The following is a 15,316-nucleotide window of genomic DNA, read 5'->3' on the forward strand; positions in this document are numbered from 1 at the left end:
TTTGTTGTTTGTTGCTGGCTTTAGACCCTGTATATTTGCAAAGAAGAATGTTATCGGACTGGTGGTATTGTTGGTACTGGGGGGGGATTTTTTTTCCGGCATTAGTATCTGTATCTGTTGGTTTGGAGTGGAGGCCATCGACTGTGGTTCCACTCCAGGAATGCCTGGATTTGGTGTACGATTTCTGCCATTTCCTGCCAGTTTTTTTTCCTTCCTGGCACTAAAAAACCTCTCCCTCTTGAGTGGCTGTGGCTACCCAGGTTTTCCCATGGCCTGGATGTTTTGTATCTTTTTGTCCCCTTTAGATGGTATGCCTGGCAATTTAAGTTATAGCACAGTCTTTCCTGTACTGAAGAGGTACACAGTTCAGGGTGAAAAAGCTTACAGGAAGGGAGTTTGCATTTTCCTGTTGTCATATGGGCATGGCATTTTCTAGGGTGGTCATAGTTGCACGTCCCGTCTGTTTTTCCAGATTTCCCATGCCAGCAGATACCAAGTGCATAGTATGTGCACAGGCTTGGTTTCCGTTTGCCTTGGGTTTCTGTGACTGTATTCCCTGTTGGTGCATGTTTCCCTGTCTTACTTCTATCCTCCCTAGCACCAACAATGGAGCTCCCACCATTTGTTTTTGGTAATATATCCTCACTATTGCTAGTGGAGTCCTCTTGTTTGCTATTTCCTGTGGTATTTCTAGTGCTCCTGTCCCCTATGAGGTCATTTATATGTATTCCTTCCTGCGTATAGTTCCCGACTACCTGGACAAAATCTTCAGCTTCACCATTTCTGTCTCCCAGGACAGCATCTCCAGCTTCACCATTACTGTCTCCCAGGACAGCACCTCCAGCTTCACCATTACTGTCTCCCAGGACAGCACCTCCAGCTTGACCATTACTGTCTCCCAGGACAGCACTGGATGACTGGATTTGGTGTACAATTTCTGTACTTGTGTATATTTGTGTATTTGTGTATATTTGAATAAACTTACTAACACTATACAATACTTCAGCCAAGATCTTTATGTTACAAGACAGCTAAAATTTCCTAGGCGTATCTTGCTGATCCCCCATGTTGTGTTAATTTAGAATCTAAATTGCAGACTTTCTCATTGATATACACAAAATGGAAGCTGTTTAAAGTGATTTTGTATATGGTATCTCCGTAAAGGCAGATTTTTTTTTTTAGTTTCTTAGAAAAAAAGGTTACTAACTCATTAGGTTATGAAAACGGGAAACTCGTTATTGTAGAAAACTTAGATTCCAGTAGTTTGTGCATAAAGCTCCTGGAGAACGAAATGTTGCCACAATAAAATGCCACTTTTACTGCACATGTGTCCTCTTACCTAACATATTGTAGGTAATTCTACCAATATTAATACAAATTCCGGTAGATACGTGTCATATTATTACTGTGTTAGATCAGGCTAGGTAAGTAAGACATGTGCAACACTAGATGTCTTTACTGATGTAACGTTTTGCTTGCGCTGCGGACTTCACCAGTCAAATACAGCGATGGATTGTAATTCTGGAGACAGTCGAGAGGTAGGTTAAGGATATTTGGTCACAGACCGAGCCGCGGGGGCGTTGACCCCCGACACCATCTCCTGGTATACATCGAAGATACCGGAGGGAATGCTGAAGGCAAATCGGTGTTGCTTTGGCTTGTTATCTACAAGGAAAATGATATCTACACTTACATTGCGATCTACACCTTATATTGCAATCAAGACTGTACCTAACCTAACCTAGGTTAGGTTAGGTTATATACGGTGTTGATTGCAATATAAGGTGTAGATCGCATAACAAAGTAGATTCATGATATGTAGATCGCAATGTAAGTGTAGATATCATCCCAAAGTAGATTCATGACACGTAGATAACAAGCCAAAGTAGCACCTTTGTATTGTAGATTAGTGGTTCAGAGGACTGACAAGTTGCACGCGTGTCTGATTTATCATTATTACATTCACGGGAGCACTAAACCCATAGGGGTCATATAGCACCAGGGGAAATGAAAGGCATTCAGGCTCAATTCAAGGAACTGGAGTACAGTCCAATTCCTCAGAACAAAAGCCCCTCACGTGAATCAACACTCCTCCCTTCAGAGGATTTCATTGTATAATACTTTATTGATGTAGCAGACAATATGTTAAAAATGCATAATCTATACTCAGCATTACTGATTATGTTCTAGAATAACTCTGGAGCTGCCTAAGTGTCCAAACAACACTCAAGCTTTTGATAGAGGGATAAAATTGATGGCTTGAAGCTTGCACGTATGGACCATTCAACAATAGTATTAACATTGTCTGTGTTAATATCCTTAAATAGAATTGATCTCGGTGCATTAATTCCTGTAGTATCTTTCTAGTTAGTTTATTTTACTTTTTTTTTTTTTGTAATGAACCTAGTACAGTCTCCAGAAAGGTTTACACCATTGTTCAGGAACTGTCATAACTTATGTGAGAAGTTAGTGGTTGGTTCGCCATCCATAGGTTTGTGGTGTTTTAGAATAATCACTGATTCCGTGAGATAAGAGAGATAAGATTTCGTTCTGATTTTTAACCCCAGAGGGTTAGCCACCCAGGATAACCCAAGAAAGTCAGTGCGTCATCGAGGACTGTCTAACTTATTTCTTATGTGGTCCTAAATCTTGTCCCACAGGATGTGACCCACACCAGTCGACTTAATACTCAGGTACCTATTTGCTGCTAGGTGAACAGGACAACAGGTGTAAGGAAACGCGTCGAATCTTTCCACCCGCCGGGAATCGAACCCGGGCTCTCAGTGTGTGAAACGGGAGCATTAGCCACCAGGCTAATGTTAAGCTTTCATGGCAATAGTTTGTGAAATCTCTAATACTTGTATATTTTTATCCTTTGCAAGATTTAACAGTTTACATCTTAATTAAGAGTTTGGCTGTTTACCGTAAATAAAATATGCTACTCTAATACTGACAGTTACGTGCGAGGGGTTATCGATCAAAAGAGCTGGACTTATGTCGTCCCTTGGATCGAACCTAAATCATCCCATCCCCCAGGCACTATGGGACCCTTACGGGTTTAACGTTTCCCTATGGTTAAAATTAAAATGCATTCATATATTCATTACCTTTGTAACTAGTTCAGCTATCATAACTTTGGAGTCCAGTCCCTGGACCCATTATGTACCTCTGTAATCTTTTGATTACCACCCACACCATGGGTATGGGGTGCATAATAAACATATTAAACTAACTGCTAGATATTACGTATTAAGAATAATAGTTTTTAACAATATATAGGGATATCCAAGTGTAATTCAACAGTTTGCTTTTTTCATGCTGGTCTAGGTTCTTTGTCACTGTCTATAATGACTTAATATCTCAACGGAATAGTGTATATAAAAATCTCTTTTGTGAATTATTTAGCTGATTTTAAGTGAATATATTTAGGTTCATACCATCTATTTTGCAAGTTGTACTTTCGAGTACATGAACAGTCGACTGGAAGTATCAAAGATGTAGTCAACCTATAATATACATGTACGTACTTGGTTTTGTAGTAACGTGCACGAACTGCTGGCCTGGGACATATCTAGCCACACTTCACTTGTCACTGCTAGTATGGTTCTACACGGGTTAGACAGAGTTCTTGCATGTATTTTATACGATGTACCTTACTGCGTTCTCTCTCTCTTGTGTGTGTGTATATATATACATATATATATATATATATATATATATATATATATATATATATATACATATAGATATATATATATATATATATATAGATATATATAGATATATATATATATATATATATATATATATATATATATATATATATATATATATATATGTCGTGCCGAATATGTAAAACTGGTCAATTAGCAAGAACTCATTTAAAATTAAGTCCTTTCTGAAATTTTTTCTTATACGTTTAAAGATATATTTTTTTCATTAATGTTAATGTATTTTTTTTTAAATTTGCACCAAAAGAATCTTAGAAAACTTACCTAACCTTATTATAACAAGAGCAATTTATTTTAGCCTAACCAAACTAAATATATTTTAGATTTGTTTACACTGATTTAATACTGAACAAACACATTGAAATATATTTTTTTCGTTAAGTTCAGAATGATTTTTGCGAAATTATTGCATACACAAATTTTCACTTGTTCTATATGGCAAGATGAACGTTGCTATTTAAGCAATCTTGGCTTAAATAGCAACGCTCATCTTGCCATATAGGACAAGCGAAAATTTGTGTATGCAATAATTTCGCAAAAATCATTCTGAACTTAACGAAAAAAATATATTTCAATGTGTTTGTTCAGTATTAAATCAGTGTTTACCTGGAGAGAGTTTCGGGGGTCAATGCCCCCGCGGCCCGGTCTGTGACCAGGCCTCCTGGTGGATCAGCGCCTGATCAACCAGGCTGTTGCTGCTGGCTGCACGCAAACCAACGTACGAGCCACAACCCGGCTGATCAGGAACTGACTTTAGGTGCTTGTCCAGTGCCAGCTTGAAGACTGCCAGGGGTCTGTTGGTAATCCCCCTTATGTGTGCTGGGAGGCAGTTGAACAGTCTCGGGCCCCTGACACTTATTGTATGGTCTCTTAACGTGCTAGTGACACCCCTGCTTTTCATTGGGGGGATGGTGCATCGTCTGCCAAGTCTTTTGCTTTCGTAGTGAGTGATTTTCGTGTGCAAGTTCGGTACTAGTCCCTCAAGGATTTTCCAGGTGTATATAATCATGTAAACAAATCTAAAATATATTTAGTTTGGTTAGGCTAAAATAAATTGCTCTTGTTATAATAAGGTTAGGTAAGTTTTCTAAGATTCTTTTGGTGCAAATTTAAAAAAAAATACATTAACATTAATGAAAAAAATATATCTTTAAACGTATAAGAGAAAATTTCAGAAAGGACTTAATTTTAAATGAGTTCTTGCTAATTGACCAGTTTTACATATTCGGCACGACATATATATATATATATATATATATATATATATATATATATATATATATATATATATATATATATATATATATATTAATATAATAGAGGGAGGTACCACCTCTATAGCTGGACTGGGGACCCTCATCCTCAGAGAAGACAATAAACGTACCTCAGGGAAAACTCAAGGTTCTCCCCAGAGCTGTATGAATATTTTCTTCTCCTACCACCCCCTATATTTTATATTCTATGGGAAAATTTATTAATAGAAAGAATACATTTACAGAAAACACAAACATGAATACAGTGGTACAATATATTAAAGATTATGAATTTCCTCCAGCTCCTCCGAAGCCAGACGCGAGCCAAGTATGCAGCAAGCATTTCCCCTCTGGATGGCTACTATGCTGAGGCGCTGGAACATGAAAGTGGCTGCCCTTGACTCCTTGGTGGTGTTGATGAGTCTGGAACCCAATTCTTTAAGGAAACATATGGCATGTTTTCCCCATGATCCCAAGGTCTCTGATCCCATTGGGACAAATTGATACTGTTGCCTTATGTCCCTGTACTTGCTGATCTTGTACTCCTCCCTGTGGTCAGCAGCTCCTCCCTGTCGCTCAACACTGTGATGGATATAGGTGTCAGCCAGTGTGGACACACATGTATAGTCCCATGCTAAGAGCTTGCCATTCTTCCGAGGATAGATGGTGATCCCGTCGGGGCGGTTTGCTAGGCTCTAGGTATTGTTGGCTGTTAGTGATCGGGGCTCCCTTTTGGCTGGGTATCAAGCTGTAGCAAGGGTTCTCTTCTGGATATTACCTGGAGTTTACCTGGAGAGAGTTCCGGGGGTCAACGCCCCCGCGGCCCGGTCTGTGACCAGGCCTCCTGGTGGATCAGAGCCTGATCAACCAGGCTGTTGCTGCTGGCTGCACGCAAACCAACGTACGAGCCACAGCCCGGCTGGTCAGGAACCGACTTTAGGTGCTTGTCCAGTGCCAGCTTGAAGACTGCCAGGGGTCTGTTGGTAATCCCCCTTATGTATGCTGGGAGGCAGTTGAACAGTCTCGGGCCCCTGACACTTATTGTATGGTCTCTTAACGTGCTAGTGACACCCCTGCTTTTCATTGGGGGGATGTTGCATCGTCTGCCAAGTCTTTTGCTTTCGTAGTGAGTGATTTTCGTGTGCAAGTTCGGTACTAGTCCCTCTAGGATTTTCCAGGTGTATATAATCATGTATCTCTCCCGCCTGCGTTCCAGGGAATACAGGTTTAGGAACCTCAAGCGCTCCCAGTAATTGAGGTGTTTTATCTCCGTTATGCGCGCCGTGAAGGTTCTCTGTACATTTTCTAGGTCAGCAATTTCACCTGCCTTGAAAGGTGCTGTTAGTGTGCAGCAATATTCCAGCCTAGATAGAACAAGTGACCTGAAGAGTGTCATCATGGGCTTGGCCTCCCTAGTTTTGAAGGTTCTCATTATCCATCCTGTCATTTTTCTAGCAGATGCGATTGATACAATGTTATGGTCCTTGAAGGTGAGATCCTCCGACATGATCACTCCCAGGTCTTTGACGTTGGTGTTTCGCTCTATTTTGTGGCCAGAATTTGTTTTGTACTCTGATGAAGATTTAATTTCCTCGTGTTTACCATATCTGAGTAATTGAAATTTCTCATCGTTGAACTTCATATTGTTTTCTGCAGCCCACTGAAAGATTCGGTTGATGTCCGCCTGGAGCCTTGCAGTGTCTGCAATGGAAGACACTGTCATGCAGATTCGGGTGTCATCTGCAAAGGAAGACACGGTGCTGTGGCTGACATCCTTGTCTATGTCGGATATGAGGATGAGGAACAAGATGGGAGCGAGTACTGTGCCTTGTGGAACAGAGCTTTTCACCGTAGCTGCCTCGGACTTTACTCTGTTGACGACTACTCTCTGTGTTCTGTTAGTGAGGAAATTATAGATCCATCGACCGACTTTTCCTGTTATTCCTTTAGCACGCATTTTGTGCGCTATTACGCCATGGTCACACTTGTCGAAGGCTTTTGCAAAGTCTGTATATATTACATCTGCATTCTTTTTATCTTCTAGTGCATTTAGGACCTTGTCGTAGTGATCCAATAGTTGAGACAGACAGGAGCGACCTGTTCTAAACCCATGTTGCCCTGGGTTGTGTAACTGATGGGTTTCTAGATGGGTGGTGATCTTGCTTCTTAGGACCCTTTCAAAGATTTTTATGATATGGGATGTTAGTGCTATCGGTCTGTAGTTCTTTGCTGTTGCTTTACTGCCCCCTTTGTGGAGTGGGGCTATGTCTGTTGTTTTTAGTAACTGTGGGACGACCCCCGTGTCCATGCTCCCTCTCCATAGGATGGAAAAGGCTCGTGATAGGGGCTTCTTGCAGTTCTTGATGAACACGGAGTTCCATGAGTCTGGCCCTGGGGCAGAGTGCATGGGCATGTCATTTATCGCCTGTTCGAAGTCATTTGGCGTCAGGATAACATCGGATAGGCTTGTGTTAACCAAATTTTGTGGCTCTCTCATAAAAAATTCATTTTGATCTTCGACTCTCAGTCTGGTTAGCGGCTTGCTAAAAACTGAGTCATATTGGGACTTGAGTAGCTCACTCATTTCCTTGCTGTCATCTGTGTAGGACCCATCTTGTTTAAGTAGGGGCCCAATACTGGACGTTGTTCTCGACTTTGATTTGGCATAGGAGAAGAAATACTTTGGGTTTCTTTCGATTTCATTTATGGCTTTTAGTTCTTCCCGCGATTCCTGACTCCTATAAGATTCCTTTAGCTTAAGTTCGATGCTTGCTATTTCTCTGACCAGTGTCTCCCTACGCATTTCAGATATATTGACCTCTTTTAGCCGCTCTGTTATTCTTTTCCGTCGCCTGTAAAGGGAGCGCCTGTCTCTTTCTATTTTACATCTACTCCTCCTTTTTCTTAGAGGAATAAGCCTTGTGCATACATCGAGTGCCACCAAGTTAATCTGTTCTAGGCATAAGTTGGGGTCTGTGTTGCTTAGTATATCTTCCCAGCTTATATCGGTTAGGACTTGGTTTACTTGGTCCCACTTTATGTTTTTGTTATTGAAGTTGAATTTGGTGAATGCTCCCTCGTGACTAGTCTCATTATGTCGGTCTGGGGCTCCACGCATACATGTCTGAACCTCAATTATGTTGTGATCTGAGTATATTGTTTTTGATATGGTGACATTTCTTATCAGATCATCATTGTTAGTGAAGATGAGGTCTAGTGTATTCTCCAGTCTAGTAGGCTCTATTATTTGCTGGTTTAAATTGAATTTTGTGCAGAGATTTAAAAGCTCGTGTGAGTGTGAGTTTTCATCAGAGCTGCCTCCTGGTGTTATTACTGCAACAATATTATTTGCTATATTCCTCCATTTTAGGTGCCTTAAGTTGAAATCCCCCAGGAGCAAGATGTTGGGTGCAGGAGCTGGAAGATTTTCCAGACAGTGGTCAATTTTTAACAGCTGTTCCTGGAATTGCTGGGATGTTGCATCCGGAGGCTTGTAGACTACCACAATGACTAGGTTTTGGTTCTCGACCTTTACTGCTAAAACTTCCACTACATCATTTGAGGCATTTAGCAGTTCTGTGCAAACAAGTGACTCTGCAATGTACAGGCCAACCCCCCCCCCCCCCTTTTGCCTGTTCACTCTGTCACATCTGTATAGGTTGTAACCTGGGATCCATATTTCGTTGTCCAAGTGATCCTTTATGTGGGTCTCAGTGAAAGCCGCGAACATTGCCTTTGCCTCTGCAAGCAGTCCACGGATGAAAGGTATTTTGTTGTTTGTTGCTGGCTTTAGACCCTGTATATTTGCAAAGAAGAATGTCATCGGACTGGTGGTATTGTTGGTACTGGGGGGGGGGGATTTTTTTTCCGGCATTAGTATCTGTATCTGTTGGTTTGGAGTGGAGGCCATCGACTGTGGTTCCACTCCAGGAATGACTGGATTTGGTGTACGATTTCTGCCATTTCCTGCCAGTTTTTTTTCCTTCCTGGCACTAAAAAACCTCTCCCTCTTGAGTGGCTGTGGCTACCCAGGTTTTCCCATGGCCTGGATGTTTTGTATCTTTTTGTCCCCTTTAGATGGTGTGCCTGGCAATTTAAGTTATAGCACAGTCTTTCCTGTACTGAAGAGGTACACATTTCAGGGTGAAAAAGCTTACAGGAAGGGAGTTTGCATTTTCCTGTTGTCATATGGGCATGGCATTTTCTAGGGTGGTCATAGTTGCACGTCCCGTCTGTTTTTCCAGATTTCCCATGTCTGCAGATACCAAGTGCATAGTATGTGCACAGGCTTGGTTTCCGTTTGCCTTGGGTTTCTGTGACTGTATTCCCTGTTGGTGCATGTTTCCCTGTCTTATTCCTATCCTCCCTAGCACCAACAATGGAGCTCCCACCAGTTGTTTTTGGTAATATATCCTCACTATTGCTAGTGGAGTCCTCTTGTTTGCTATTTCCTGTGGTATTTCTAGTTTGCAATATTGGTTTTATCTTATCTTTGACTACACTTGTTTCCCCACTACGGCTCCTGTCCCCTATGAGGTCTCAAGGGAAGCTCTTAGATGTTGGGGAGAGGCGCTTAATTCAAGAAATTAGACCTGTTTCACGGTTCCTTGGATCTAAAATTATTGTTTCTCATTCCCCAGGCTCTGTATGATCTCTATTGGTTTAGCGCTTCCCCACAAATACGACAATTTCAGCCTCAACTTCTCTTTCAATTCATGCTGCACCTAGTAACGTAGCATCCAGTATACCTACCTCAGGTGGGAGTCGAGCACGCCTAGGGGATCAGAGGGAGGAGCCATCTTGCAACTGCCAGCCAGGTGAAGGTAGGTGGATGACAGGTGAGTAACTAAGCAAGTCCAGTAGGCGTTGCTGTTAGGTACTTCCCCTGCACACTGCGGCAGTGGCTGTCCTCGTACAGTGTAGACAAATATGCGCATGCAAAATAAAACAGGGGCTGTTCTGAAACTTACATTAATACGTATACGTACAATAGCCTATATGCTCAAGATTCCGAACTAGAAAAACTTCAGAGGTATTTATTAAACCACAAGACGGGCAGCCGCCATCAGTGGTTTCACTCTAGCTGCACCCTTTTGAAGCGACCATTCATATCTCGACTGAAAACTCATTAAGTATCCCCGAAGGAATACCTTTAATTAGTTGACAGTTTTCTCCAGGGTTATCATTTATAACTTGACTCACGAAATCGTAATGACACGATTGCAAACAAACCATACCACGGGCGGGGATAGAACCCGCCTATGCTAACCTTCCTATGGTGTAGAAATATACCTAGTTGGACGAATCTTATTGTGGCTAGCTGGTCCAGTGGCTAACGCGACTGTCTGGAGTTCTGAGACTCTGATCGCAGGTTCTATCCCCGCCCGTGGTATGGTTTATCATTTATAACTTGAGAATGCCTGATCCTATAAGTTTCAAATTTTGAGTGGTAGTTTACAGTAACCAGGGGAAAGATTCAACCAGCTATTGGCACGTGCAGGTGCCCCCTCTGGTCGATTTTATAGCCCATTTAAGATTTAAACAACAAAATACCTTTCATCCGTGGACTGCTTGCAGAGGCAAAGGCAATGTTCGCGGCTTTCACTGAGACCCACATAAAGGATCACTTGGACAACGAAATATGGATCCCAGGTTACAACCTATACAGATGTGACAGAGTGAACAGGCAAAAGGGGGGGGGGGGGTTGGCCTGTACATTGCAGAGTCACTTGTTTGCACAGAACTGCTAAATGCCTCAAATGATGTAGTGGAAGTTTTAGCAGTAAAGGTCGAGAACCAAAACCTAGTCATTGTGGTAGTCTACAAGCCTCCGGATGCAACATCCCAGCAATTCCAGGAACAGCTGTTAAAAATTGACCACTGTCTGGAAAATCTTCCAGCTCCTGCACCCAACATCTTGCTCCTGGGGGATTTCAACTTAAGGCACCTAAAATGGAGGAATATAGCAAATAATATTGTTGCAGTAATAACACCAGGAGGCAGCTCTGATGAAAACTCACACTCACACGAGCTTTTAAATCTCTGCACAAAATTCAATTTAAACCAGCAAATAATAGAGCCTACTAGACTGGAGAATACACTAGACCTCATCTTCACTAACAATGATGATCTGATAAGAAATGTCACCATATCAAAAACAATATACTCAGATCACAACATAATTGAGGTTCAGACATGTATGCGTGGAGCCCCAGACCGACATAATGAGACTAGTCACGAGGGAGCATTCACCAAATTCAACTTCAATAACAAAAACATAAAGTGGGACCAAGTAAACCAAGTCCTAACCGATATAAGCTGGGAAGATATACTAAGCAACACAGACCCCAACGTATGCCTAGAACAGATTAACTTGGTGGCACTCGATGTATGCACAAGGCTTATTCCTCTAAGAAAAAGGAGGAGTAGATGTAAAATAGAAAGAGACAGGCGCTCCCTTTACAGGCGACGGAAAAGAATAACAGAGCGGCTAAAAGAGGTCAATATATCTGAAATGCGTAGGGAGACACTGGTCAGAGAAATAGCAAGCATCGAACTCAAGCTAAAGGAATCTTATAGGAGTCAGGAATCGCGGGAAGAACTAAAAGCCATAAATGAAATCGAAAGAAACCCAAAGTATTTCTTCTCCTATGCCAAATCAAAGTCGAGAACAACATCCAGTATTGGGCCCCTACTTAAACAAGATGGGTCCTACACAGATGACAGCAAGGAAATGAGTGAGCTACTCAAGTCCCAATATGACTCAGTTTTTAGCAAGCCGCTAACCAGACTGAGAGTCGAAGATCAAAACGAATTTTTTATGAGAGAGCCACAAAATTTGGTTAACACAAGCCTATCCGATGTTATCCTGACGCCAAATGACTTCGAACAGGCGATAAATGACATGCCCATGCACTCTGCCCCAGGGCCAGACTCATGGAACTCCGTGTTCATCAAGAACTGCAAGAAGCCCCTATCACGAGCCTTTTCCATCCTATGGAGAGGGAGCATGGACACGGGGGTCGTCCCACAGTTACTAAAAACAACAGACATAGCCCCACTCCACAAAGGGGGCAGTAAAGCAACAGCAAAGAACTACAGACCGATAGCACTAACATCCCATATCATAAAAATCTTTGAAAGGGTCCTAAGAAGCAAGATCACCACCCATCTAGAAACCCATCAGTTACACAACCCAGGGCAACATGGGTTTAGAACAGGTCGCTCCTGTCTGTCTCAACTATTGGATCACTACGACAAGGTCCTAAATGCACTAGAAGATAAAAAGAATGCAGATGTAATATATACAGACTTTGCAAAAGCCTTCGACAAGTGTGACCATGGCGTAATAGCGCACAAAATGCGTGCTAAAGGGATAACAGGAAAAGTCGGTCGATGGATCTATAATTTCCTCACTAACAGAACACAGAGAGTAGTCGTCAACAGAGTAAAGTCCGAGGCAGCTACGGTGAAAAGCTCTGTTCCACAAGGCACAGTACTCGCTCCCATCTTGTTCCTCATCCTCATATCCGACATAGACAAGGATGTCAGCCACAGCACCGTGTCTTCCTTTGCAGATGACACCCGAATCTGCATGACAGTGTCTTCCATTGCAGACACTGCAAGGCTCCAGGCGGACATCAACCGAATCTTTCAGTGGGCTGCAGAAAACAATATGAAGTTCAACGATGAGAAATTTCAATTACTCAGATATGGTAAACACGAGGAAATTAAATCTTCATCAGAGTACAAAACAAATTCTGGCCACAAAATAGAGCGAAACACCAACGTCAAAGACCTGGGAGTGATCATGTCGGAGGATCTCACCTTCAAGGACCATAACATTGTATCAATCGCATCTGCTAGAAAAATGACAGGATGGATAATGAGAACCTTCAAAACTAGGGAGGCCAAGCCCATGATGACACTCTTCAGGTCACTTGTTCTATCTAGGCTGGAATATTGCTGCACACTAACAGCACCTTTCAAGGCAGGTGAAATTGCTGACCTAGAAAATGTACAGAGAACCTTCACGGCGCGCATAACGGAGATAAAACACCTCAATTACTGGGAGCGCTTGAGGTTCCTGAACCTGTATTCCCTGGAACGCAGGCGGGAGAGATACATGATTATATACACCTGGAAAATCCTAGAGGGACTAGTACCGAACTTGCACACGAAAATCACTCACTACGAAAGCAAAAGACTTGGCAGACGATGCAACATCCCCCCAATGAAAAGCAGGGGTGTCACTAGCACGTTAAGAGACCATACAATAAGTGTCAGGGGCCCGAGACTGTTCAACTGCCTCCCAGCATACATAAGGGGGATTACCAACAGACCCCTGGCAGTCTTCAAGCTGGCACTGGACAAGCACCTAAAGTCGGTTCCTGACCAGCCGGGCTGTGGCTCGTACGTTGGTTTGCGTGCAGCCAGCAGCAACAGCCTGGTTGATCAGGCTCTGATCCACCAGGAGGCCTGGTCACAGACCGGGCCGCGGGGGCGTTGACCCCCGGAACTCTCTCCAGGTAAACTCCTTAGGTTAGGTTCAGCTAACGGTAGGTTATGTTATGTTTAGCTAATGTTAGAGTAGGTTATGTTTAGCTAATGTTAGGATAGGTTATGTTTAGCTAATGTTAGGTTAGGTTATGTTTAGCTAATGTTAGGATAGGTTATGTTTAGCTAATGTTAGGATAGGTTATGTTTAGCTAATGTTAGGTTAGGTTATGTTTAGCTAATGTTAGCTTAGGTTATGTTTAGCTAATGTTAGGATAGGTTATGTTTAGCTAATGTTAGGATAGGTTATGTTTAGCTAATGTTAGGTTAGGTTATGTTTGGCTAATGTTAGGATAGGTTGTTTAGCTAATGTTAGGTTAGGTTATGTTTAGCTAATGTTAGGATAGGTTATGTTTAGCTAATGTTAGGTTAGGTTATGTTTTGCTAATGTTAGAATAGGTTATGTTTGGTTAAGTTTCGCAACTTAGCCTTGAAATTCCATCACTAGAAATTATTTTTTTTTTTTTTACATTAGGGCAGGAGTGAGAAGATTGATGGACTCAGAGTGCAACGGACAAGTGAAGTAGAAGTAGCAGCAACACGCACAGTTAGTTTAATATCTTTATTATGTACTCCATACCCATCCTGTGGGTAGTCAACAGATTACAGAGGTACATAATGGGTCCAGGGACTGGACCCCAAACCTCTTGACATCGTCTGTTTCTATGCAGCTGCCACACCCTTCGAGCCCAGTGTGGGCGGGGTTTGTGGCAGCCCAAGGTGCCCAGCTTCTCCCTCCGAGACCCGTGGGGGCGGGGAATGAAGCTAGGCCTGGGGACAGCTAGTCCCAGAAGATAGGGAGGTACTTGTACCTGCTTCCATGGCAGACATTGGTTTGTGACACTCCCACGATAGGGAGTTAAGTTTAATATCTTTATTATGCACCCCATACCCATCCTGTGGGCGGTAGTCAAAAGATTACAGAGGTACATAATGGGTCCAGGAACTGGACCCCAAAGGTATGACAGCTAAACTAGTTACAAAGGTAATGAACTCCAGGTAGATCTGGTCACAGTCATGGCAAGTTACAAAGGTAATGAATCATCCTCACTCCTATACATGGTTACAATCATGAACAAATTACGAAGTAATGAGCCACTGATACGTCCACACCTGGTCACAATTGTAATGAGTTATAAACACAAACACACATACAACAGGCCTAGTGTCTAATCGACTTGTCACCTTTCTCTGCATTGCACCGAAGAAGCCACTGGCTGGCGAAACATTTCCAGAATAAAGAATACCCAAATGTTGCACAAGCGTCTCATTAATCAGCTCCTGTGTCCTGTACTACCACAATAGAAGTACTCATTTTCCTTATGTCTCCAGGTCTAAATCGAAAAAAAAGCCACTGGCTACAAGAAATAATTGCACAAGCGTCTCAATCAGCTCCTGTTCCTGTGCTTATGTGAATAGGTTAGGTGTGTGTGTTGTAAACTAGAACATAATGACCGAGTTCCACTGAGTATTAGTAAGTAACTATTATCATAATCTTTCATAGAACAATTTAGTACCTAAAGGTAACCGAAAGATTCTCAAACCTTATAATCCCCCATCCTTTTCTTCCAAAGGAAAGTCATTAACTAAAGTTGTGTAATGTTTTAAAAAGGTTTAAATATTATAACTAGTACGTAAATTTTAGCAAAGTTAGGCTAGGTTAGTATTGGTGCAGAATTAAAAATTGGCGTTTGAAAGATGCATAAATTTCGTTAATCGTTTTTCTTTGGGAAGAAAGAGGCAATCTTCAGGAGATATGAACTAAGCATTGTTTTA

Source organism: Cherax quadricarinatus, unplaced genomic scaffold (assembly GCF_038502225.1).
Source record: "Cherax quadricarinatus isolate ZL_2023a unplaced genomic scaffold, ASM3850222v1 Contig1197, whole genome shotgun sequence".
NCBI lineage: Eukaryota > Metazoa > Arthropoda > Malacostraca > Decapoda > Parastacidae > Cherax > Cherax quadricarinatus.